Source organism: Triticum aestivum, chromosome 5B (genome assembly GCF_018294505.1).
Source record: "Triticum aestivum cultivar Chinese Spring chromosome 5B, IWGSC CS RefSeq v2.1, whole genome shotgun sequence".
Classification (NCBI taxonomy): domain Eukaryota; kingdom Viridiplantae; phylum Streptophyta; class Magnoliopsida; order Poales; family Poaceae; genus Triticum; species Triticum aestivum.
In genome coordinates, this window is record NC_057807.1 from 692,776,599 (window position 1) to 692,800,821 (window position 24,223).

Genomic DNA, 24,223 nt, shown 5'->3' on the forward strand with positions numbered 1-24,223 from the left:
AGTAATTCATTGAGGAATTCTTGCTTGAGGGCACGCGAGGAGGGAGCGTAGATGTTGGTGATGCCTATGTTTTGGTCACTCATCGTTGATCGCAAGATTAGGGTTGAGGAGAAGGAGAGGTGTGAGAAGGAGATTACTTGAAAGAAGGAAGGGTTGACGGCAGAGATGGTGCCGCCCGCAGAGCCTACATCTGGTAAGGAGAAAACTTGGTCAAGGTGGCGGGGCATGAATGACCGTAGCTTCTGGTCGGGTAGCGTTTCAAGTTTGGATTCTTGAAGAAGGGCAATATGTGGGTTAATGGAGATTAGCTCTGAGAGAATGTCAGTGCATTTGTCCTGATCACCGAGGCCGCGCACATTCCACGAGCATATAGAGAAGGCTGCGTTACTCATGAGAAAGTTTCATACACCATGGAGGTTTTAAGACCGGACTACAACAGTTGCACATAAGCAAAAGATACACCGCGGCAAAGGGACAGTACATGTTTGGGCGATCACATGCGAGGGTCCAAAAGTACAACGACAGGACTGGAGTAAGTAGAGCACGAGGTACTGACGGCGGCGGCAAGGCACACCCATCCGAGCGTGATGGAGGCGTGCTAATCATGGAGAGTCTTCAGCACCAGAGGCCGCGTCATCGGCCTCGAGGATGGCATCAACATGGTCATCATCTGCACCGCAGAGCAGGGCGATGGTGGCGAGGTCTTGTGCTGAGGCAGGGGGGCACACATCCTTTTGTGGAGATGCAAACTAGACTATGCAAAGGTAAATTACATGATATGTTCCTTTAGACTCAGCACCTCCCCCGGCTGGTGTGTTTTCATACAAAATCCTCCAGAGCTATCCGACAAAACTGATCTTGGTTCAAAACACATGATTAATGCCAAATTAGAACACACAATCCCATCTTAAGTCAACACACAGAAGATCTTAAGTTCATCAAGACATGCTTAATAAGGTTTCAAATTTCAGTTCAAATGAGCATCTCTACCATATGGAAAACCAGAAACTAGACTAGCGACAACAGTCACACAAAATAAAATAAATGGCGGATCACGGATTAAATTATCACTAGAATAGAGACTTCACCGGTAAATGCAAACATTAAGAGAAATTAACTGCGACAGAAGTATTACATGGGCAGTCTCGAAAACAACTAATAAATCTAGCAACAGTAGATGAGATTTCGCTTTCAGGAAACACAACTATAGCCTCCTGGTCCAGCAGCTTGTAGCTTCCGAGCACACAGGCGGTCCAACGAACCTGGGCTCACTTTGTACGATGCCACCTGGTTCTCCGACATGGCATATTTTCATCTCGGCAATGCTAAGGGAAGCATGCGACTACACCGGCCTGACCTCCGATGGTGCCCTCTCGCATTGTTCATACCTAGCCTTCGACAGGACGACCCGCAGCACTTCGCCTCCGGTCCAAGCTCTGCAACCGCCCAGCTTGTCGGACCGATGTTCCTCCTTTGACCCCCTCTGCATCTAAATTTCCAACGCCCCATGCCGCCTTCCACACGTGCCACATCTTACCTCCTCGCCTTCGAATCCGTCAACGTGGTCGCTCTCCTGTCTCCCCCTCAACCCTATATTGGAGTCTGTTCTAGAAGATTTTCCTAGCTATGGGTGCTTAGACCTGAGCGAAGGATGTCTTAGCCCCTGATTTTATCTATGTTGCACAGTTCTTGACGACGCCTTGTTCCTGATTATGTGGCAACCATGTTTGCATGGGGTTCAGCATGCCACAAGAGGCAAATATTTTCAGTCCAAATATAATTCAAGCCTTGTATGTGTATAAAGTGTTTGTTCTAATCTCCAAAAAAATGAATTGTGCATGTACAAAATAAAAAATTCAGTGATCTGTGTTACAATATTCAAAGATCCCAACCACAACAAAAATACTTGAGAAAAATATAGATTTTTTACGAAATCTGAGTACTAGAAGTGCATTTTCATTGATATGAATTTCTAAATGAAAAATCCAAAAGTGTGAGCAATTACATTTTCGGATTTTCCTGTTTGATGTTTTTGACAATTAGATATATTTGAAATGCATGCAAAGGGCAAGAGCGACTGTTTTAAATTATTGCTTGCACCATGATTTTGCAATACCATAGAAAAATATTATTTTTCTTTATACAAAACGTTGTGATATATAAATTTTATTTTACAACCTCCTCAGCTTCGATCGGGGTACATGAGAGCAACAGCCGGTTTATGTCCCCACCTGACCCGATGGATTATGAACAAGAGTCCATCATGAGGTTAATATACAATGGCTGCCCCCTTTTCCTTTACAAGAAGATGTGTGTTCTACTTACTCTAGACTTGTCACTTTAATGTTTCAGGAACCCCGAGATCCGTGCTATTGGAGGGTGTGAAGGTGTGACTAGAGCCGATGATGGCAATCGCTCGCGGGACCTAAATATCAGGTTGATCCTTTTGTAAAACATATATGCCATTTGAGATTTCAAGAATACGAATATTTTCATTTTAGAACGCAATGGAACTACTCAAGTTCGTTACATAAATAGTACTCAAACCACACAATCTGAATACTAGAAGTGCATTTCCATTATTATATATCAGTTAAGAATAATTTCATAATGAAGTTTTTTATTAGGGATGTTTCACTTTTTGTACAACAGCGGATTGGTCAAACTCGTGTATTGGATGGTGAAATGTCAAAACATAAAGTTTATTTTAAGACCATGGAAGAGTTAACGTGTAGCTTAAGCATATGCTAGGGTTACTGGGACGTATTACAAATTTCTAGGTTTTAGAATTTTGTCAATTTGTGTGGGACTTTGGAATAAATCACAGCATTGCAACATAAGAACTTACTAAACATAGTCATTGTCGTATCGTTCTAACGCTTAGTTTGTACCTGAGTAGGACCTTGAGTAATTGCAATTGAGTAGGATCTTGAGTAAAAGACATACTAAACATGGACATCTTCTATTATTCTAAGGCTTAGTTTGCAATTATTCAACTGTGATACATTGTATCTATTTTATAATTTTCTTTAAGAAATTATCCATGAAGTAGGATAAAGTGAGTAAAACAAACACAAAATCTTGTTAGGCAAACGCGATTAAGATAATCCATCTCAATCTGGCCCCCAAGTCGAGTAATAATCCTACTCATAATGCCCGAGGTTATGTTGAAAGATAGTAGAATGGCGGTTACCCGATGTTTGCCAGAACGATTAGGGCTTCTATCTTTATGCCTTGTAGATTGTGTGTGTGTGTGTACGTGTTCCTTTTGCGGATCGTCATATCACTTCATTATGGGGAAACGTTGGCGGTGGTAAGGGCATCTCCAACACCAACTCTCAAATCGCCCGCAACCGCCCGGACCGCAACATCGTACGTGTTTTCCCATCCAATTTGGTCCTGTATCGGTCCGCTCAGCGGTCCATGCGTCATTTTTCCCGCGACGTCATTTTTCCCTCAGACCACTGCCACACAAGCGTCTGACATCCCTAGCCCACCCAAGCCATCTCCCTCGCTCGCGCCCTTTCCCGCCCGAAGCGGTCAACGCTACTCCAGAGCGTCATCATGCAGGCCCAGAGCGGAGGTGACCTATCACGTTGCCCTAGCATGATGCAGCGAGTTAGAGTGTCGTGCCACTTCCCGGTGCACGTGAATGTTCCGCTATCAAACAACAGCCTGTCCATCCGCCTCCCTTCATTAAACATGTGTGGTGGCCGAGGAACCTTCTTCGGCGGCACCTGTCCACCCTTATGCCGCCCACCATTGACCACCTTGCGTCTTGCCCTGCCATCCACCCGCTATTTAAATTTTAGGCCTGGCCATAGCCGCATCCAACCTCCTCTGCTCCTTATCTCCTCTCTACTGCACGGCCGCCGTGGCCTCCTCGAGCTCCAAAGCCCTCTAGGACAACCTCTCATCTGAGCAGAAGAAGGATATCACCGGCATTGCAGCTGGCTGCATGCTGGCAGACCAATGAGCTCACCCGCAGCCAGTGTTGCAGATGCCCCAATGGAAAAGGCGGTCGACAACGAGCCGGCGCCACCGTCCACGCTGGCATCACTACACAGAGATGGTGTGGGCAGAGCAAGAGGTCGAGTTCTGGCAGGCGCATGCCGACCAGGCCTAGAACCTCCATCTCCTCGGCGAGCACTGATGCGTGCAGGAGAAACTCGCTGCTGACACATGCATCACGCCGAATGTGGAAGTATGTGACCAGGAGATGTTGTTCCAATCCTACCACACCGGCCCTGACATCCACCACCACTGTTGGCGGTACCACTTCCATCAGATGGAGTTAGAAGCCACCTTCAGGGACATTAACAAGGCGGCGGACGAAGTGTATGGAAATGACGAGGATGGGGATGAAGCCGACACATTCACAGGCTCTGCCGGCAGCGAGGAAGAGTAGAACGTGGGAAGACGCCAGCTCTCGAGTCTTAGGAAGTCCACCACTCCTCCCTTTACATTGAAGCTAATCTTGGCGTGCTCATCATCGTCGGTTGATTAGCTGCTTGGAAGCTACATAGGTGAAGCTTCATTTTCCGAGGATCATGGTTGTTCGGCATGGAGGAACGGGGGCGGCGGTCATTTAGAGTACGGTTTAGTTCAAATATGCCAAAATATAACGAATTTGCTCCGGTTTAGATGAAAACATTCGGTTTTATATAAAAATTATCCGAGTATGATTGAATATCGTCTGACTTGTTTAAATTTGCATATTTATTATAGTTAAATTTCGTTCGGAATGTAACCGGACATTTGCGGCTACGATTGGATGGACGGCTCCCACATCAATGTACACGGACTGGTCCCCCTCCATTGGTTCACAGACCGATGTGGTGTCTAGTTTACTGGACAACATTGAGGATTACCTAAGCCCCCATTTGTCATTCCCAAGTTACATTTCTGGATTGAGAATGTGTTGGACTCATTTCCCTACCCACCAAATCGATTTAGAGTTTTTTTAGGGTAAGGCGGTTTAGAGTTTAAACTACCCCCTTTTATGAGTTCGGATATTCTTAATGGAGGATAACCCCCAGCATCTGCATCAGGTGATGCACACAACCCTATATTATTTGTTATTCGGAATTCAGTAGCCGAACAACATCGACCTGGAAAATAATGCACTACAGGAATCAGGCACTTTGCTATCTGCCATGGCTGAAGGCAAGGCATGCATGGCGGACCAGCATACAGCACCACATCTGGTCGAACGAACTATGGCAAAGGGCACGTTGCCGTCTGCTTGCAGACAGCAAAGACCTTTGCCTCTTTGCTATCTGCCAGCAGACGACAAAGGGCCTGGACGGCAGACAGTAGAGCTAGGTCTGTTAAGGGGTTAACGACGTGCTTTGCCGTCTGTGGGCAGACGACAAAGATCTTTGCAACTTTGCCATCTGCCAGCAGATGGCAAAGCAACCAAATACAACAAGCATACATAGGTCCATATCCAACATATCCAGCAACAAGCGCATATAGGTCCATATCCAACATATCCAACAACGCAAGCATATATAGAATGGTTTCATCCATACATATATATATTATTAGCAAGTTTAACATTGTTCATCCTACAAAATCAAAACAAAAAGGAAGGACAAGGAGAAGAGTATACTCCATCAACGCAAGCTTCCGTGATCTAAAGCAAATCTGCAAATTGGGAAAGAAGAAAGTTAGAACATGAAGAAGAATAAGAAGGAGAAGAAGAATACTAGAAGAAGAAGATGAAGAATTTTTCTTCCCTTTCTTTTTCTCCTCTTCTTTCTTCTTCTTCTAACTAAGCTACCCTAGGTATTTTTGTAGCTAACTAAGCATATTAAGTCATCTTGGAGGAAAAAAATGTGAAGTGTAGGTCATTTTAGAGCTAACCTAGGTTAATAGTTCATTTTGGAGCTAAGTAAGGTTATTATGTCATTTTCAAGAACAATAAGCTAAGTATATGTCATTTTGGAGGTAACCAAGATTATTATGCCATTTTTGATCTAAGTATGCTAAGTATGTCATAAATGAACTAAAGAAGCTCAGTATAGATCATTTTTTAGCTAACCTAGGTAGTTATGCCATTTTTGAGCTAACTAAGCATATTTATTCATTTTGGAGGACAACATGGTAAGTGTAGGTCATTTTAGAACTATCCTAGGTAGTTATGCCAATTTTAGCTAACTAAGCATATTAAGTCATTTTGGAGGAAAAAATGCTAAGTATACGTCATTTTATAGCCATCGTAGGTAAAATATGTCACTTTGGAGCTAAGTAAGGTTATTATGTCATTTTCGAGGAAAATAAGCTAAGCATAGGTCATTTTGGAGCTAAATTGAATACCTAATAACATGAGCTAATGAATAATATATGTGTACATAATAATAATTGAATAACTGACATTACTAATATTACTCTTCATCGTCTATAAATGCTTCGAGATCTATAAATGCATCATCATCATCACTATCGGTAATGACATGCTCATCATCATCAATAAATGCATCAACATGTGGAAGACCTCCTTTACGTAATCGGTCAAGCATTAACCTCTTCGTGTTCTGGCTCAGGGGTGATGTCGGATTCATTATTGCTGTCTACTTCAATGTTCTGGGGTGACGTAGAGCGGTTCTTGAAACGTTTTTTGGAAAGACATGTTTCTTGGAAGAATTCTCCTTCATATGTGTATGAGTTAATGTGAGGTTCATAATCCTCTTCATTGGGGGGAGGTGGTCTAACACGTGGAAGCACTTCATAAACGACATCCGAACCATTGAGATTTCGATCACTTTGACAGGCCCACGATAGATAGAAAACTTGGGTTCTCTGCTGAGCCGTAATATAGACATGGGGAACATCCAAATGGGTGCTTTGTTTAATTTCCACTAGCCCTATATATTCATGAATCCTTCTAGTCTCCTTCGGCTGGAACCAATAACATTTGAAGACTACGACATTTGGTGGGTTTGCCCCATAGAATTGAAGTTCATAAGTTGCTTCAACTCTTCCATAATACTCGGTATCTCCTTCGCCAATAGCAGAGACACAACAATTTGTAGACTTCTGGTCGGCCATAGATAGCTCTTTGCCATAGGTACGAAAGGGATACCCGTTGATGTGATATTTGTCAAATGAACAGACCTTAAATTCAAAACCATTAGCGACTTGTCTCAATTCAGCGTCCATAAACTCTGGATGAGCCTACAAGTTTAATACGAAAGGATTGTTGCATTAAACGCAAATTAGACGAAGAAATGAAATGGTCTAATGGAATTTACCGTTTGTTTGAACCAAGAGATGAAACCGGGATAGCCGCCTCCATGCTTTGCTAGAAGCTCATACTCTTCGACGGAATCCTTTTGGATCACCGCTCCATACGAGAATTTGGCGATTTATCGACTGTATCAAATATACTCGGGAATAAGAGCTGTTCAAAGGAATTAGAAGTTGTGAAACAATGTACCGAGATCTTACTTGATCTACCGTCGCACTTCTGATAGGTTGTTGAAGATATACAACAAAATGGTCCGCCATTCTTCGACATCTAACGTTAAGGAATTAGAAGCACCGGATGGTGCGAGATTCCCTTTGAATAAGCTAAGGTTGGATCCACCCTTTTTAGGGTCCCCCGCATTGTACCGAGGCTTCGGATTATGCAAATAACGATTTTTGGCTTCGCAGTGTGATGTCATGAAGTTTTCCGCCTCCTCATTAATGGATTCCTCGACCATCGATGCTTCAATTCTATGTTTATTTTTACATTTTTCTCGAAGCGTCTTCTGCATCCTCTCAGTTGCGTAGCACCAACGATTTTGCATGGGCCCCACCAATCTTGCCTTGGTCGGGAGATGCAAAATCAAGTGTTGCATTAGATTAAAAAAGCCCGACAGAAAGATCTTCTCTAACTTGCATATTAACTCCGGCACCAACTCTTTCATTTCTTCTAGCAGGCCCGACGATAGTTCTTTCTCACAAAGAACACGGAAAAAATAGCTCAGCGCTGCCAGTACTAGCCATTCATCCTCAGGGATGAAGCCACACAACATCACCGGCATTACCCGCTCAATCCATATGTGCCAATCATGACTCTTGAGACCAAATATTTTCAATTTTCAAGACTCGCCCCCCTCTTTAGATTCGTTGCATACCTATCGGGGAACATCAACTGCATTTTCACCCACAAGATAATTTCCCTCATAGCTGGCCTTCCAAGATTGAACCATGCCTTTGGCTTCGTCCAATTCTGCTTTCCTTTTGGTTCTATCATGTTTTGTAGCAGTCTATCACATATCGCCTCTAGATCGACTCTAGCCTTAGTATTATCCTTTGACTTCCCCTCTGTGCCGCAATGTACCAAAAAGTGCCTCAATGATATTCATTTCAGTATCCATCACGTCGATGTTGTGTGGGCAAAGGAGGTTTTTGAAGTAAGGCAAATCCCACAAGAATGTCTTGTGAGTCCAGGCATGTTTCGAATTATACCCCTTGAAATACCCTGGACGCTCTCGATCTGGCTCAAGAGCATTTAACTAATCCAGGGTCTCTTGGCCTGTCAACGCAGGTGGTGCAGAGTTTTTGACAACTCTATCTTTGATGAAGTTCTTCTTGTCTTTCCTGAACTTATGGCGAGGATCCAGGAACTGTCTATGCAAGTCGAAGCAAGAAAACTTGTGACCGGCCTAAAGCCAACGAAACTCAAGAGCTCCCTTGCATGTGGGGCACGGGAACCTTCCATGCACACACCAGCCAACGAATAGCGCATATGCTGAAAAGTCATGCGTCGAGTACATGTACCAGACATGCATTATGAAGTTATGTTTGCTAAAGGCGCCGTATGTCTTGAACCCATTATCCCATGCTTCTTGCAATTCGTCCTTAAGCGGCTGCATGTACACATTCATATTCTTCCCCGGATAGTTGGGCCCTGGAATTATAAATGTCAGGAAAATGTTCTTTCTTGGCATAATCTGTCCGGGGGAAGATTGAGTGGAATGACAAATACGGGCCAACAACTATAATGGGCTGTGGTCAGACCGAACACACTAAACCCATCCGTGCTGATGGAAACTCACGGATGTCTTGGATCTACCGCTTTGCATGCATGTAATGCATCGAAGCACTTCCACACTTCACCATCCGATGTGTGCACCATCGTCAGCTACCCATCTGAATCTAGTTGGGTTCTTTTGCCCTTTTTTCCATGTCATCTGTCTGGCCGTCTCTTGGGCCATGAAAATACATTGAAGTCTTGGTACGATTGGCATGTACCAAAGAACATTAATGGGGATTTTGGTCTGCGTCTTCTCACCCATACCATTGTCTACCACAACATACCTGGATGACCTGCAAATGGGACAATAGTTCAAGTCCGCATACTAAAGCCTAAATAAGGCACATCCATTCTCATAAGCATGTATCTTCTCATAGGGCATCTTAAGAGCACGGAGGATTTTGTCTGACTGGTACAAGTTTGCAGGTAGTACATGGCATTTGGGTAGAAAACATCCAAATACTGTCATCATCGCATCGTAGCATTCTCTGCCCAAGTTGAATTGAGCCTTCAGAGCCATTATTTGTGAGATGGCATCCATCTGAGAAAGCTCAGTGTGCTCGTGGAGAGGATGTTTTGAAGACTCCAACATTTCATTGAAGGCCTTTGCAAATTCCTCCATCTCTTCGAGTTCCGAGCATCATAAAAGTTTTGCACCATGTCTTCCATCCTGGCACCATGGTCGTCAGTGCGACGATGAAGCACCTCAGCTCTGGGACGTTGGGCAGACTCGCCATGAAATATCCACACCGTATAACCGGGCGTAAAACCCCTCTTCTGCAGGTGTTTGCCCATTTCATCCTATGTCCTCTTGTGCCAATTGTCGCACCCGGCACAGGGGCACCAGGTTGTTCTCTGTCCATTTACAAATGCGGCTCTCACAAACCCCTTGGTTTTTTAACCATTCATTGGTCATGTCTTTCTGACCAGTGTGACCGGTGTACATCCACACATGATCACCCATCCTGCCTAGCTACTGGACATATAAGAAATATATATATATCAGCATGCATATATTCATCAGTTAATGGAGTTTGTCACTTTTATTATGTCCATGCAACCTAGACGCTAATAGGTAAAGATGTGTCCTAATCCCACCCGAGTATGTGTAGATTGGGTTCGTTTTCCCATGCTCTGCTCTGGATCCAACGCAAAATTTTGGCAACACCTCCCGCTATTCTCCGAATACACGTCTCCGCAATAAGCAGAGAGGATGTGTACCCGGAGAACAACAGGAAGGCACTGAAAAAATTATGCATATGGAAAAACGAACCCAATCTAAACATACTCGAGTTGTCCACGGATAACGTTGGCAATTCGAAAGAATCATGGTTATAAATATGCGAATGCATACATATTTATAGATGTAACCCTTTCGAATGGGAGACACATAGTGGTCACGTATCCTGATGATTGAAGACACCTATAGCTAGCAAGTTTCATTTGCACGAAGACCGAAAAGAGAAAATGAAGGGGGGAGGAGGAGATGTCATTTGTGCTCACCCATGAATGCAGGGGGCGGACCTCGTCGAACGCACGGGGCGGTCGTCGAACACCAGACCCTCGCAGTGACGAAACAACTACACATTTAAAACCACCTGATCAACACAAATATGATGTTTTATAACAAAATCGAAAAATATATGACCTAACTCATAATTCACAAATATATGACCTTGTCGGCCTCTAGAAGGCCGAAGAGCACCTTTTTGGGAGGTATGGGGGGTCGGGATGTCGGGGGTGTCATGTCGGGGTCGAGGTGCTGTGTCGGGCTCGGGGTGCTGTCTCGGGGTCGGGTTGTCGTGTCGGGGTCGGGTTGTCGGGGTGTCGTGTCGGGGTCGGGGTGTCGGGGTCTCGTGTCGGGGTGTCGGGGTCAGGGGATCGGGGTTTCGGTGTAGGATGGCAATCCCTCGACCCCTCGGCGACCCTCGATCCTCTACCCCTCGACCATCGACCCCTTTTCCCCTCGACCCCTCGACACCTCGATCCTCGACCCCTCGACCCTTGACTCCTTTTCCCCTCGATCCTCGACCCCTCGACCACTCGGTAACCCTCGACCCATCGGCGACCCTCGACCTCGGCGACCATCTTTTTCTACTTTTCCTACTTCTTTTTTTCATCTTCTTCTTCTACTTCTTCTTTTTTCATCATCATCATCATCATCTTCTTCTTCTTCTTCTTCTTCTTCTTCTTCTTCTTCTTCTTCTTCTTCTTCTTCTTCTTCTTCTTCTTCTTCTTCTTCGTCTTCTACTTATTGTTAAATTTTTTTCATATTTTTCTTCTTCCTGTTCTTCTTCTTCTTCTTCCTCCTCTTCTTCCTTTACTTCTTTTTTTCATATTTCTTGTTTATTCTTAAAAAACAGAAAAAAACCCTAAACTAAACTAAACTAAATCTAACCTAAACTAAACTAACTTAAAGTAAACTAAACTAACCTAAACTAACCTAACCTAAAATAAACTAAACTAAACTAACCTAATCTAAACTAAACTAACCTAATCTAAACTAAACTAACCGAAACTAAATCTAAAAAAACACCAAAAAACACAAAAACCCACCACGGGGAGGTGGCGGGGTTGAGGAGGCTGAGGGGAAGGGCGGCCGGTGATGGTGCGGCTCCGGCGACGGGGCGGGGTGGCGTAGCGCGGCTCCGGCGATGGGGCGGGGCATGGCGGCCGCTGCGGCCTGTGTCCGCTAGGCGGGGTGGGCGGGCGGGGCGGCGACGGGGCGGGCTCCGAGGGGCGGGCTTGACCGGCAGCGCCTCGGGCTCGGGGGGTGGCGCGGGGCGGCGGTGGCTCAGGCACAGGGTGCGGGTGAGGTGAGGGGAGAAAGGGAAGGGAGAGAGGGGGGTGGGGCGCTGGACGCTGATCGTTTTTTAGTTAGGGCAAATTTCTTTGCCGTCTGCTAGAAGTGCCGTCTGCTAGCAGACGGCAAAGAGCTTAGCTAGTGGGTTGGGCCCGGGGGGAACGGTCTTTAGTTGGCCACTTTCTTTGTCGTCTGCTAGCAGACGGCAAAGAGGGGGGTTGTTCTCATTAGTGGGCCAACCTCCCTCTTTTCCGTCAGCTAGCGGACGACAAAGCTTCTATGTCGTCTGCTAGCAGACGGCACAAAATTGGCTGATGACAAACATGATCTTTGTCGTCAGCCCTTTCTTTGTTGTCAGTTTTCTGCAAGCTGATGGCAAAGACCTTCTTCGCCATGAGCTAGCAGACGGCAAAGAACTGGCTGATGGCAAAGATCCTGATTCCAGTAGTGATACCCGAGGCCGCATATGTGGCGACAGTAACTCCACCGAACATCCACTAACCCTATGATAAAAGACAAGAACAAAACGAAAAACACACAACTCCTAGGCTAAGCCTTCAATAGGGAATCACCACATGTGCACTGATGATGACGAGTCCAACCCAAGGTCAATCTCTAGATTTTTCATCCCCAAAACCAAGCTTCAATACACGACCTTCAGTAAGGGCACGAGCAGGCGCGCGTCGACATAGCCTGATCGCAGGTCTAATGTTTCCAGCGGAGTGTGCATGCTCATCGTTGAAGTCGCCTCTACCATCAACACTTGTCCTGCTACCAACACCTTGGTAGCTGGATACCGTAGGTGATACCAGAAGACAAAGACGTCTACTGCCTCACCATTGGTCACTGCCGCACCACCTTTGATTTGGCAGTTGATTGTGTCCCAGATTGGTGTTCACTCACCATCTCCTGGTCGGATGGGCGGGCCGAGGACCACCCCCCCCCCCCCCCCCCGCCCCCCCCCCCCCCCCCCCCCCGTCGTTTCACCAGTGGGCCACATCAGGGCGGCCCACGGCATATGAAAGGAAGGCTCGCGAACACTTGTCATATACTACATGGTGTTAGAAGTCATCTACAACCAATTCTCTTTGTAATCAACCGACTAGAATGATACCCCCTTGAAACCTATATAAACCGAGGGGTAGGGCACGTAGAAGACACACAACGATCTCGTGCTAGATTATCTCTACTTTGTACTCCACCCGAAGAAAATAAAAGACAAGTAGGACATAGGGTTTTATTCAATGAGTGCCCGAACCTAGGTAGAAACCCGTGCCCCTGTTACCATCGTGTCAAGACTACTAGCTCTGGACAACCTACTCGAGCTTCCACATTTCACTCCGTCGACAGCAATAGGAAAAATATGACACCTCCTCCAGATCCACCAAGCAGCACCTGGCGACTGTAGGCATGACTTGATGTCTCCACATAAGACTTCGTGTGTAGCACCCGCTCGCGACTTTACCTGTCGGCGACACACATGACTTGGCGCCTACAGAAGGGATGCATGTGTCGCCCATTGAGCCGCATTCAACCCGATCTATTGGTGGAGGGGGCGTTCCATACCGCCGCCGGCCTCATAGAGGTCGTCACCACCTCGAGACCCAGCCTCCACGTCATTGCCGCCACCGTCCAAGATCTAGGGTAACCGCCCTAGAAATAAAGCTCCTATGCTGCCAATCCCAGCGAGCAGATCTCGCACATGAAATGACAACATCTAATCGCCCGCCCAATGGGTCGTCGTGCGATCACCAGGCCAACGGAGCCTGCAAGGCCCCCGCCAGCAGACCCATGATGGGGGCACCTGTCGTGCGCCTTCCGTACAACGCACACCACATATCCTTGTTGGGGCAACGCCCAAGCACCATGCACACACGCACACCCCAGATCTACTGGCCACCATAGCGTCACGCAAGCTAGTGCCCTCGGCGCCTGCACACAAGCACCACACTCCTCTGCGCATACCTGCTGTGCCCGCCGGAGCCAGCTTACCGCGGTGCCCACAATCATCGCCTTAGTCAAGGCTCACCGCGGTGCCCACACTCATCGCCTTAGGCAAGCGCCTCGCAGTAGCCCAAGCCTCGAGATAGGGGAAGATCTAGGGGCGTTGTCACCGATGCCATCCAGGATTTGCCTGGCGGCACCTTCCCCTCAGGCTATCTTCTAGATTCTAAACCCAAGTTCTATAGGAACTAGGTTGGTGGACCCTGAGTGGCCTTCTAAGAGTGCAATTCTTGTTTACCTACAACCATTAAACCATATATAGATATATGGTACTACTTATCAATCTTCATTCTATATCGAAATAGCTAGATCCCACTAATGTATTTCTCTCAAAATGCAAGCATGCCACCTCACCATGCAACATGCATGGAAACATGTCCACCTCAACATGTAACCATGCATAGGAGAAAGTTCACCTCAACATGCAAACACGCATGAGAATTTCTATTATATTATGCTATATAGATTTAAGAAATATTTTATAATTTTACAAAAATCAAATACAATAAATCATATTTAGTTTTAACTTTTGTTCTCATATTATTACTTCAAATAAGCATGTTTCATACAACCAAATATCATTGAAATATACTGCAAAAATATTTCCATAACAAAGTGTGGGTATCATCGAGTATACTATATGAACAATCCCCACTGCAAGTCAGAATTGCTATTTTCCCGCGCATGCGTGCTTCTACATGATCCAAATTATTATAGCCATTGGATTTGCTAGCTTAGTCAACTAACGACCGTCTGAGCTGAATATGCGAGTCAATCTACCATGCCACATCCATATTGGATTTTAAATGCCACAGCATTTAATTTATGAGATGTTCAACTTTTGTATTATTATTTTTTGGTTTTTTGGTTAGTTTCTATAGAAATTCCCACACGGTTTAAATCTTAAGTTTGAATTTATATTGTGTACAATATTTAGAAATAAAATCTCTAAATTCGCGGCAGAACGCAGGGTATCGCTTAGTACGGTATATGTCTTATTCCTAAATATATGAAATGGTTTTATCTTCCAAAAATGTGTCTAATGTACAGGCCGAAACTATATAATTATTTATCACTATCACAATCATCTGCATCATCGTCATCATTATCATCATCATCGTATTATTATTATTATTATTATTATTATTATTATTATTATTATTATTATTATTATTATTATTATTATTATTATTATTATTATTATTCAATGGGCTTATATTTTTGTTACTTTTCTTTCCATTTACAAACATAAACTTTATTAGTAGTATACATATATCATTGAAGACATATTTTAAGTCACTTCCACAAATCATTATTCTTTCTGAACTTCTTCATGAACTATACATGGAAACTACGGCTCAAAGGGTAACCACACAACACTGGAAAGACATATAGTGTATATGTTTGCATCACATATAGCTTACCGTACTTATACCTTTTATTAGCATCCTCTGACCACAAAATATATTTGCTCATTTTGTACATTTATTGTCAATAGGGAGAAAGGAAGTGCTCATACTCTTGGCATCAGGGATATAATGGTTGGCATTGCTGGGGTCCCTAGTGGCATCAGTGAGTTTGACAATATTTTTGAGTGGGCTAGATCTGCTATTTCGTCTAAATGGGGAGACACTCGAGAGGAAAGGTTTCAAGATGAGATATGTCAGTTGCAGAGTGGCTTGGAATTTCTGAGGGATACTCTTCCGGCAATGCATGACCTCATTGATCGAGCAGAGTGGAGAAGCCACAAGGATTGTGTTGCCAACCTCATTCCATACCTCAAGGATGCAGTCTATGATGCTGAAGACCTTCTTGATGATCTTAAATGGTACAACCATAAGGTGAAAGTGGAAGGCAATGAAAGCAAATTATCTATTAATGAATTCTTTCGCAACTTCAGCAAAGTCAATGATATCCATAAAAGGTTGGTTAATATTTCCGAATACCTAGAGAAAATGGGGTTGTGTGAAGTGACACCACGGTTTGACAAAACAGTCAGGCCAGAGACTACCTCGTTCTGCAATGAAACAAAAATATTTGGTCGTGATGTGCTGCTAAAGAAGATGATGAGATTGCTCAATGTGCCTACAAATATTAGCGCTGGTTCAAAACGCAAGTGGAAACCTAGTGCAGATGGTGCATCAACGAGCAACCAAGTTAGTAATGAATCAAGATTATCTGATCTTCCAGTTTTACCATTAGTGGGAATCGGGGGTATTGGAAAGACCACTTTGGCCCAGCATATTTGTAGTCATCCAATAGTGAAGTCTCACTTCAAAACAATAATTTGGATTTGCGTTTCAGATGATTTTGATGTGAAGAGGTTAACTAAAGAGGCTATAGGATCCTATCCAGGTAAAAAGGCAACAACTGACAATCTAAATTCTCTCCAGCATGTTCTTTCTGGCATACTGAGCAATGAAAGGTTCTTGATTGTCCTCGATGATATGTGGGATGATGCTCTGAAGGAACATGGCCTACGCTGGAAGACCTTCTGTGCACCATTCAAAAATGTGCTACAAGGAAGTATGATGTTGGTCACCACTAGATCACAAAAGGTAGCTCGGTTAGTGCACACTATGGAACCAATTATACTGGAAGAATTAAAGGGTGACGTCTTTTGGGATTTCTTCAAACTATGTGTGTTTGGGTCTGGTAGTTTTGATGATTATCCAGGGTTAGAGCCCATTGGTAAAGACATACTCCCTAAGTTGAAGGGCTCACCATTAGCCGCTAAAACTCTTGGACGCATGTTACAGAGTGACCTTCATACATCACACTGGAAGAGAATACTAGACAGTGAATTGTGGGCATTGGACCAAGAGGCAACTGATATTGTGCCAGCTCTTCGGTTGAGCTACATGTATTTGCCGTTCCACTTGAAGAGATGCTTCTCATTCTGTGCTGTGTACCCCAAAGATAAGGAGTTTGAAAAGGACAGCTTAGCTGAAATTTGGGCGGCAGAAGGCTTTGTGAAACGCCAGGGTGTTATTCCAGTTCAAGATATTGGATGTCAATACTTCAATGAACTTTTAAATCGGTCATTCTTTCAAAAAGTTCAAGGTAAATACGTAATCCATGACTTGTTGCATGATATGGCACAGAAAGTTTCAGAGGATGATTGTTTCATTGTGAAGACGAAGGATGACTTTAGAAGAATTCCTCCAAATGTCCGCCATCTGTCAGTACTATCTAGCAATGACATCGACAATTCTTACTTGCCAATCCTATGCCAGCACAAAAAGCTCCGTACCCTACTTTGCGACAAGCCTTTAGCAAATAAAAAAACTACAACTGGTTTTTTGGAAGATTGGTGCAGTGAACTTTTGCGTATGCGTGTCATTGTTTTTGAGTCTTTGAAAGAGTTACCAGCCAGCATTGGCAAATTGAAGCATCTTCAGTACCTTAAGATATCCAGAGCTTGTTCGGTGACAAGTCTTCCTAGAACGATCTGTATGCTCCATAATTTACAGGTTTTATGTGTCAAGAAATGCAAGCTTGAAAGCTTGCCTAGTGACTTCAGTATGTTGGTCAACCTATGGAGATTTCAATCTCAGGGATTTAAATATGGTCCAAATATTAGAGGATTCAAAAAGGAAGGATTTTATTATGGACTAAATCTTGATGCAGCCAGTGATGAGCAGGGACTAGGATGTAGGTTCATAAAGAATATGAAGCAACTTCGTGGACACTTGGAGATAAGTAATGTTGACAAGCTAAGAAAGGATCATTCAGCAGAAGCCGAACTGAAAAATAAGGAATATCTTGACAAGCTAACGCTGGGATGGAGTTCCTAGGTGAGTCAATCTGGGGGTAATGAAAACGGGATAGAAGTCCTTCGACATCTACAACCTCCTGCTGGTGCCAAGTCTCTAGTCCTTGACTGTTACCCAGGTGTTTCGCTTCCCAGCTGGTTTCAGCCACAAAGCCTGGCAGGCTTAACATCTGCTACATTATCTTGGTGTGTTCGACTCGAGATACCTACAGTGCCAATCAACATCATCAGTAGCAACATGGGTTTCTCGTCCCTGACAGAGCTAATCATTCATCGGTGCGACCATTTATCAAGTCTCGAACAGTTTCTACATCCGACTTATCTACCAGTCATCAGGAAAATTGCAATAACGAATTGCGAGAACTTAATATCAGTACCCACCGAAAAATTCAACGAATTTTGTTGCATTGAAATATTCAAGGTGGCGGCATGTGGGAAAATAAACTCCCAAAGTTTGGCTGCACGTTCTCTCAAGAAGCTCGAGCTAGGTAGCGAGGGAAATGATTGCGGGAATCTCACTGCAGCCAATATCCAATGCTTCTCTCTCACCTACTTTTCCTTGTCATGCCAGCGTCTCACATCCATCCAACTACAAATGTGGAATCTTCCAGCTCTACAGGAACTGCGCATTTTGGATTGTGTATTTCTTACATCTATTGGACAACCAGGACATGTCTTCACCAACCTTACTTCCCTAACCATCAGTGACTGCTGTCAACTGTCAACCATTGATGGTCTCCTAGGAGAAGAATATCTACCTGCCATTGAGAGTATTACAATTATCTGCTGTGAAAAGTTGTCGACCATGACCATGCATGGCAGAAGGTATGGGAGTTTCTCTTCTCTTAAGAATTTGGAAGTTACTCAGTGCCCTATAATCAACTGGGGGGGATTTGTATTACCATCGTCCCTCCAAAGTCTCCACTTACAAGCATGTGGGGATATTTCTTCACTTATCCCCAGCGGCCTAGAAAACCTGCAGTCCCTTGTTTCACTAAGATTATTGGACTGTCGGCATAAGATATCCATTCCAGACCACCTTTGGAGCAGTACCCTCTCATCACTTGAGGAATTAGAGCTTCGGGATTGTCCAGAGCTTGTGTCCGTTGGTGGAGCAGATGCCATTTCAGAAATACCAAATGTGTGGATTAAGACCTGTAGAAAATTGAAGGGGATAAAACAGCCCGTGAAAAGAGGCAGCTTCTTGTGGTAGCCAAGAAGTGAGAGCAGCCTGCGAAAACAAGGTACGTGTGCTTACACCATGCAAGTCTTTTTTGTTCGAGTGCCTCATAATTTGTTGCACCCTTTTTGTGTAGGATTAAACATGTATACCAAGTCTATATTTTCTCTGAATGTCAAACCTACGGCAATAGTTCCAAATAATTCGAAGAACTAAATGAACATGGAAGTAATATGAAACTGTCTCTCGCAACTAAGTTGTTTTGCCAATTGTTAATTATCGTTGCAGCATGTAGTCTCATTTGTTTTTTCTACTACTCAGTGCACTTCCTGATCACTGTTCTTTCTCATGCAGCTCAAAATTCCGTCTGGTGCATGCCCACGAGGGGTTGATGAAGGGGGTGATGCTAGCTAGTGCGGCTAATGCCTCTCAGCAGCTGTCATCTTCTTGTGTTTCTTGTACTGCTATTATGTCCAAACTTGATTGGCGGGGCGGATTGATTAATGCGCCAGGTTTTTCGTCCCAGAGGTTATACTCTAGCAGAGTATAACTAGTGGGTTTTCCTGGCGGATGTCAAACTCACGAACCTTTCCCTGTTTCCGGGTATTGTTGCCGAGTATAACCGGTGCTACGTGATTCTGTCGAAAATTTAGTCAGAATATGCATGCTATATTGTTACTTATGTCGGAAGTGTTTTATATGTGAGCTCTCTTGTTATGTCTACCAGTTTTAATTCTGAACAACTTGTTGATGTCAGAATAGCAGTTTTACTTCTGAATAACTTGTTGATGTCGGAATAGCAGTTTTAGATCTGAATAACTTGGTGACTACGAAATGGTAAAAGTCATTATATTAGTTGATCATGAATCCTTCATTTCGTGCTGGGTTGACCAGAAGACTGCTGTTTATCATGAATCCTGCCCGTTCTCAATAACTTTGTGACTACAAAATGAAGCCCCTGAGTTTAGATATAAATGGATCACCCAAGTTTTAAAGGACTAGTTGGAATAGAACTGAATCCTTCACAAAGCACATTAATCTCTGTTCCGTTGACCAGAAAAACTCACGCAAGTGGAGAACATGTTCTATAAGTCAATGAGGGAATTTAAACAGGTTTGTTCGAACTTAATTAGCACTTCACTTTTCCGCTCAGACTGAAACTAACTGACCAAAGTGGCCTGATAAAGTCAACCAAGATCAGTATGTATTCCGTGGTACAGTATCAACCTACATAAGTACCAAACTATCCTGAGTTTTGAGTTTTGAGTTCATGAATTAGGTAATGTGATATACATTGACAACACGGCAACATATGCTGGTACTGCTCTTCAGTAGTACTAGTAGCAGGCTATTAGGACATCAAGTGTCATTATTACCCGCGAGGAGCCGGGACATAGCAGAGTAATAGAGCAAAGCAGAGCACAGAGGGCGATAGCAGAGTGACAGAAAAGAAAGCAGAGCACAGGGGGTGACAGCAGAGTGAGAGGGGGTGAGCGATCTACTCCCTCCGTTCCAAAATAGATGACCCAACTTTGTACTGAAGTTAGTATAAAATTGAGTCATCTATTTTGGAACGGAGGGAATACATGCCACCGCCTGTTCCGCGCAAACGTACCCGTACACCACAACCCCCGAAGGCTACCCTAACTCGACGAGCGAGGCAGACTATCGAGGATGACGGCGGGCAGTGGCTGCTGACCTAAAACGGGTGGGACTCGCGACTCGCGACCGAGGACCAGCGGGCTCGCGTTGCCGCTTCGTCCCCCGAGGAGGAGGAGGAGAGCCCTCGCGTCTTCATCGCCGGAGGGGGAGGAGAGAGCCCGCCCGCGTCGCAGCCGCCGGAGATTTTTGCTTTGCAGCCGCCTAGCCTATGAAAGGATTTACGGAGCCCGATATTACTACACGCGGCCCATTGAGGCCCAGTAGCCAACAGAGGAAGGAAAACCGAAGGAGTACCTAGTTGACAAGTGCTACTTCGGGAGCCTCACAAAGATCAGCGCCACTTGGCACGCTCTTAGCCGCCCGCCACGTGTCGCTATATTGGTGCTTCCTCCGGATTTTTATTCCGCACACGTTTTTGCCTTTTTAAACGGTTTTTTTCGGGGTTTTCGACGTTTCAGTTTTTCACCGGTCTTTCTTAACTTTTGGATCAATTTTTTTTTCAAATTTTCTTCCGCGAAAAAATGTGTTTTCTTTCGTCATGAGAGTCACGGTTTTGCTTTCGCGAGAATCACCGCATTGCCTCTTGGAAACGGAAAAAAATCACGTTTTCTTTTTTCCCTTCCGCGAGAGGCACGGTTGTGTTTTCCCAAGAGGGACGGCCTTGCCTCTCGGAAACGAAAAAAAAATTTGTTTTCTGTTTTTTTTCCTTCTGCGAGAGGCACGGTTGTGCTTTCGCGAGAGTCATGGTCGTGCTTTCCCAAGAGGGACGGCCGTGCCTCTCGGAAACGAAAAAATTTGTGTTTTCTGTCTTTTTTCCTTCTGCGAGAGGCACGGTTGTGCTTTCGCGAGAGTCATGGTCGTGCTTTCCCAAGAGGGACGGCCGTGCCTCTCGGAAACGAAAAAAATTGTGTTTTCTATTTTTTTTCCTTCTGCGAGAGGCACGGTTGTGCTTTCGCGAGAGTCATGGTCGTGCCTCTCGGAAACGAAAAAATACGCTTTTTTTTGTTTTTTCCTTCCACGTGAGGCATGGCCGTGCCTCTCGGAAACAGGAAAGATAAGCGTTTTTTTTTATTTCACGAGAGGCACGGTTTTGCTTCCGCGAGAGGCATGGTTGTGATTTCACGAGAGGTACGGACGTGCCTCTTTCGGAAAGGGAAAAAACCCGTGCTCCCGGTTCAGTTTTTTCTCCGGCTTTTTCGTGAAAAAAAAGTTCGTCAAAACCTATCAATATGGAATCTAGTTTTGAAGATCTCGGCACGAGGAATCCAATGATAAAAATGGTTCAAGATTTGAACGCACGGTTTAAGACATAAAATATTTTGAATAAACAGATTTACGAAAAACTAGAAAACTCCCAGGTTGCGACAAGTGGCACACATACAAAGCGCCACTTGTCGCAATCCGGAAATATGGGAGTGCTCTTTGCAATGAGTACTCCTTAATTAGTGATTTTGATCGAAAGAGCTTCTTATTTCTTCCCTTTTTGGACCATAGTGCTAAATTTCCGAATCTATTATCACAGACCTTGAATCTGTTATTTCTTCCCTTTTGCGGGTTGTGTACGGCTTTTGGAGGCGCCTCGATGTGGATTGCGGGGAGACTTTTTCGCCTCGCGTGGCTGGCCAGTCAACCAGCTTGGCTTGAAGAACCCATTCCTTCACTAGACACTCAACGAGGAGGTGTTCTGCCTTCAACTTGTCGGCTTCATCGACACTCCAAACCAAAACACATCTGACTCGCCTAACAAAGCCCCTCTACAGCCTCAAGCAGGTATCATGTTCAGGCTAGTCCGAGTGCTCCAGCCTGGATCGGTGCTAAGCCTGCCAGCTTAGCAAAAAGCTGATGTGTCACGTTAATTAATGAGGAGAGAGTCTCGTTCAGTAACCCCGCGAGGAAACGGTGCCAGACGCAGATACCTAGGCAAAAGGTGGGGTTACTCGATCCCATGCGCTGAACTCAGTCGTCGCCTCCCTCTTCCCATTCTTCCCCAACTCCCCCAGGTGCAGCCCCTGCCGCCGCTTCTTCCCAGCCTAGCGTCGTCGCCTCCACCCGCAGCACCGCCTCGCCCCTCATCGTCGCACGCAGCGCCGCCGTCCCATCCTTGATTTCAGCCAGCCACATGGACCATGGTCGGGAGAAGGTCGCAGCGGCGCTGCGTGGTCCTCTCATCTGTTAGCTGCAACACCACTGATTCCGCCTTTGTTTGCCGTGCCACCACCGGCTCCTCCTCTATTCGCCGTCAACAGCAGCTCCTCCGGCCAGTCTCCGCCGTATCATAGGTCCATGGATTCAGTATGCAATTGACTGGAAGAGGAAGAGAAAGTGAAAGACAGAAGGTTCATATAAACTGCAGTCACCCATTGATTCGTATCATTTTTTCAATCTATTTATTCACTTGTGCCACTACTCGTGCATGACTGCAGATTGATAGCATCAGTTCTCTCTTACTCTTTGAATCTAATTTTTCACAAGTCCATGGATTCCTAGTTTGATATAAACTGCAGTCAGATTGTCAAATACTAACTATCTAGTTTGATATAAACTACAGTCATCGATTTCTTTTGCACATCAGGACCATCTAATTTGAGTGTTTGTCGAAACGTACTTGCTGATTTTACTCTACACAAGTCAGCTTGTATCACTAGTTAATTTTTTCTAGACAATAAGAAGGAATGTCGTATGCACAAATGTACGGGTATTAGCATATTCAGAAGTATCACTAACTGAAGGACAGCTGCATAAATATGCAAATCTGTAGCAATGTTTGTACAGAATCAAACTGAGTTCAGTTCAGTTCAAAGTTTTGCTATCTAGTCATACAAATTACCAAATATGCTCAGTACTTATTTGAGTGCATGTCACAAAGAGGCCACAAAGTTTCCATACTACTTAAGATCCCACAACTAATTAAATGATGGAACCTTAGCTACAAGAAACTAAGCACCGGTGCATTGGGAAGTACTCTCTCCTTTCCGGTTTATAGGGTTTATCTCAAAATTTTAGTTTTTCCATTTTATAAGGCTCAATTTGGTTGTTTCCCATCACATGTTCAGATTTCAATGTGCATTAAATCATTGCATGCAAGTATTAAGAGAAAATTGACCAATGCATGTAATTTATGCATGCATGCATTGCAATTAATGCATTGGTAAACATACTTTTTTGAGGAAAACAAGAGTATTAATTGTGTGCTTTTGCAAACTACAAAAAGTATTCCACCACTCATCATCTACCTTGGTTGGTGAGATTTTTGAATTGAGCCTTATAAACCGGAAAGGAGGGAGTATAGTTGCTAAGGCATTTAATACACTTAGCACCTCTTCTAAGCACCGGTGCATTGGGAGCAGCCTCATGGTTTATTCGCTTCACCTGCTTCCTCTCGACCATTGACTTTGTTGCCACATGCTCTGACAGCTCGCTGTTCTTCTGCAAACACGACGCAACCACCTCCTACCCGTTGTTGTATGTGGAGATATTGTCCTTACTGCATACAGTTTGTCGCTTCTGTAGCACATCATCACCAAGCTCACCATCTGAGTTACGGTGAAGTGGCGGTGAATAATTTTGCCAACGGCTCCAGGCTAGAAGAATCTACGAGTGGCGGGTGAAAACTTTTGCCAGCCACTGCAGATCATGTACCCTTGGTGGGCGCCTTTTGTTACCCGTCACTGAAACTTCTCTAAAATAGCTATGGTGGGTATCCAGCTCTGCCCGCCACTAAATTGAGCCCACGTATAAGCCTTTTCTGAGTAGTGCACTTTGGTAACTTAG

At 44.6% G+C, this 24,223-nt stretch overlaps 1 pseudogene; it reads left to right on the top strand.

Annotated features, from left to right (window-relative positions):
• The window catches only part of LOC123114289 (putative disease resistance protein RGA1), a 39,761-nt pseudogene extending 20,102 nt beyond the window's left edge, over positions 1–19,659 (top strand).
• The last annotated feature ends 4,564 nt before the right edge of the window (positions 19,660–24,223 follow it).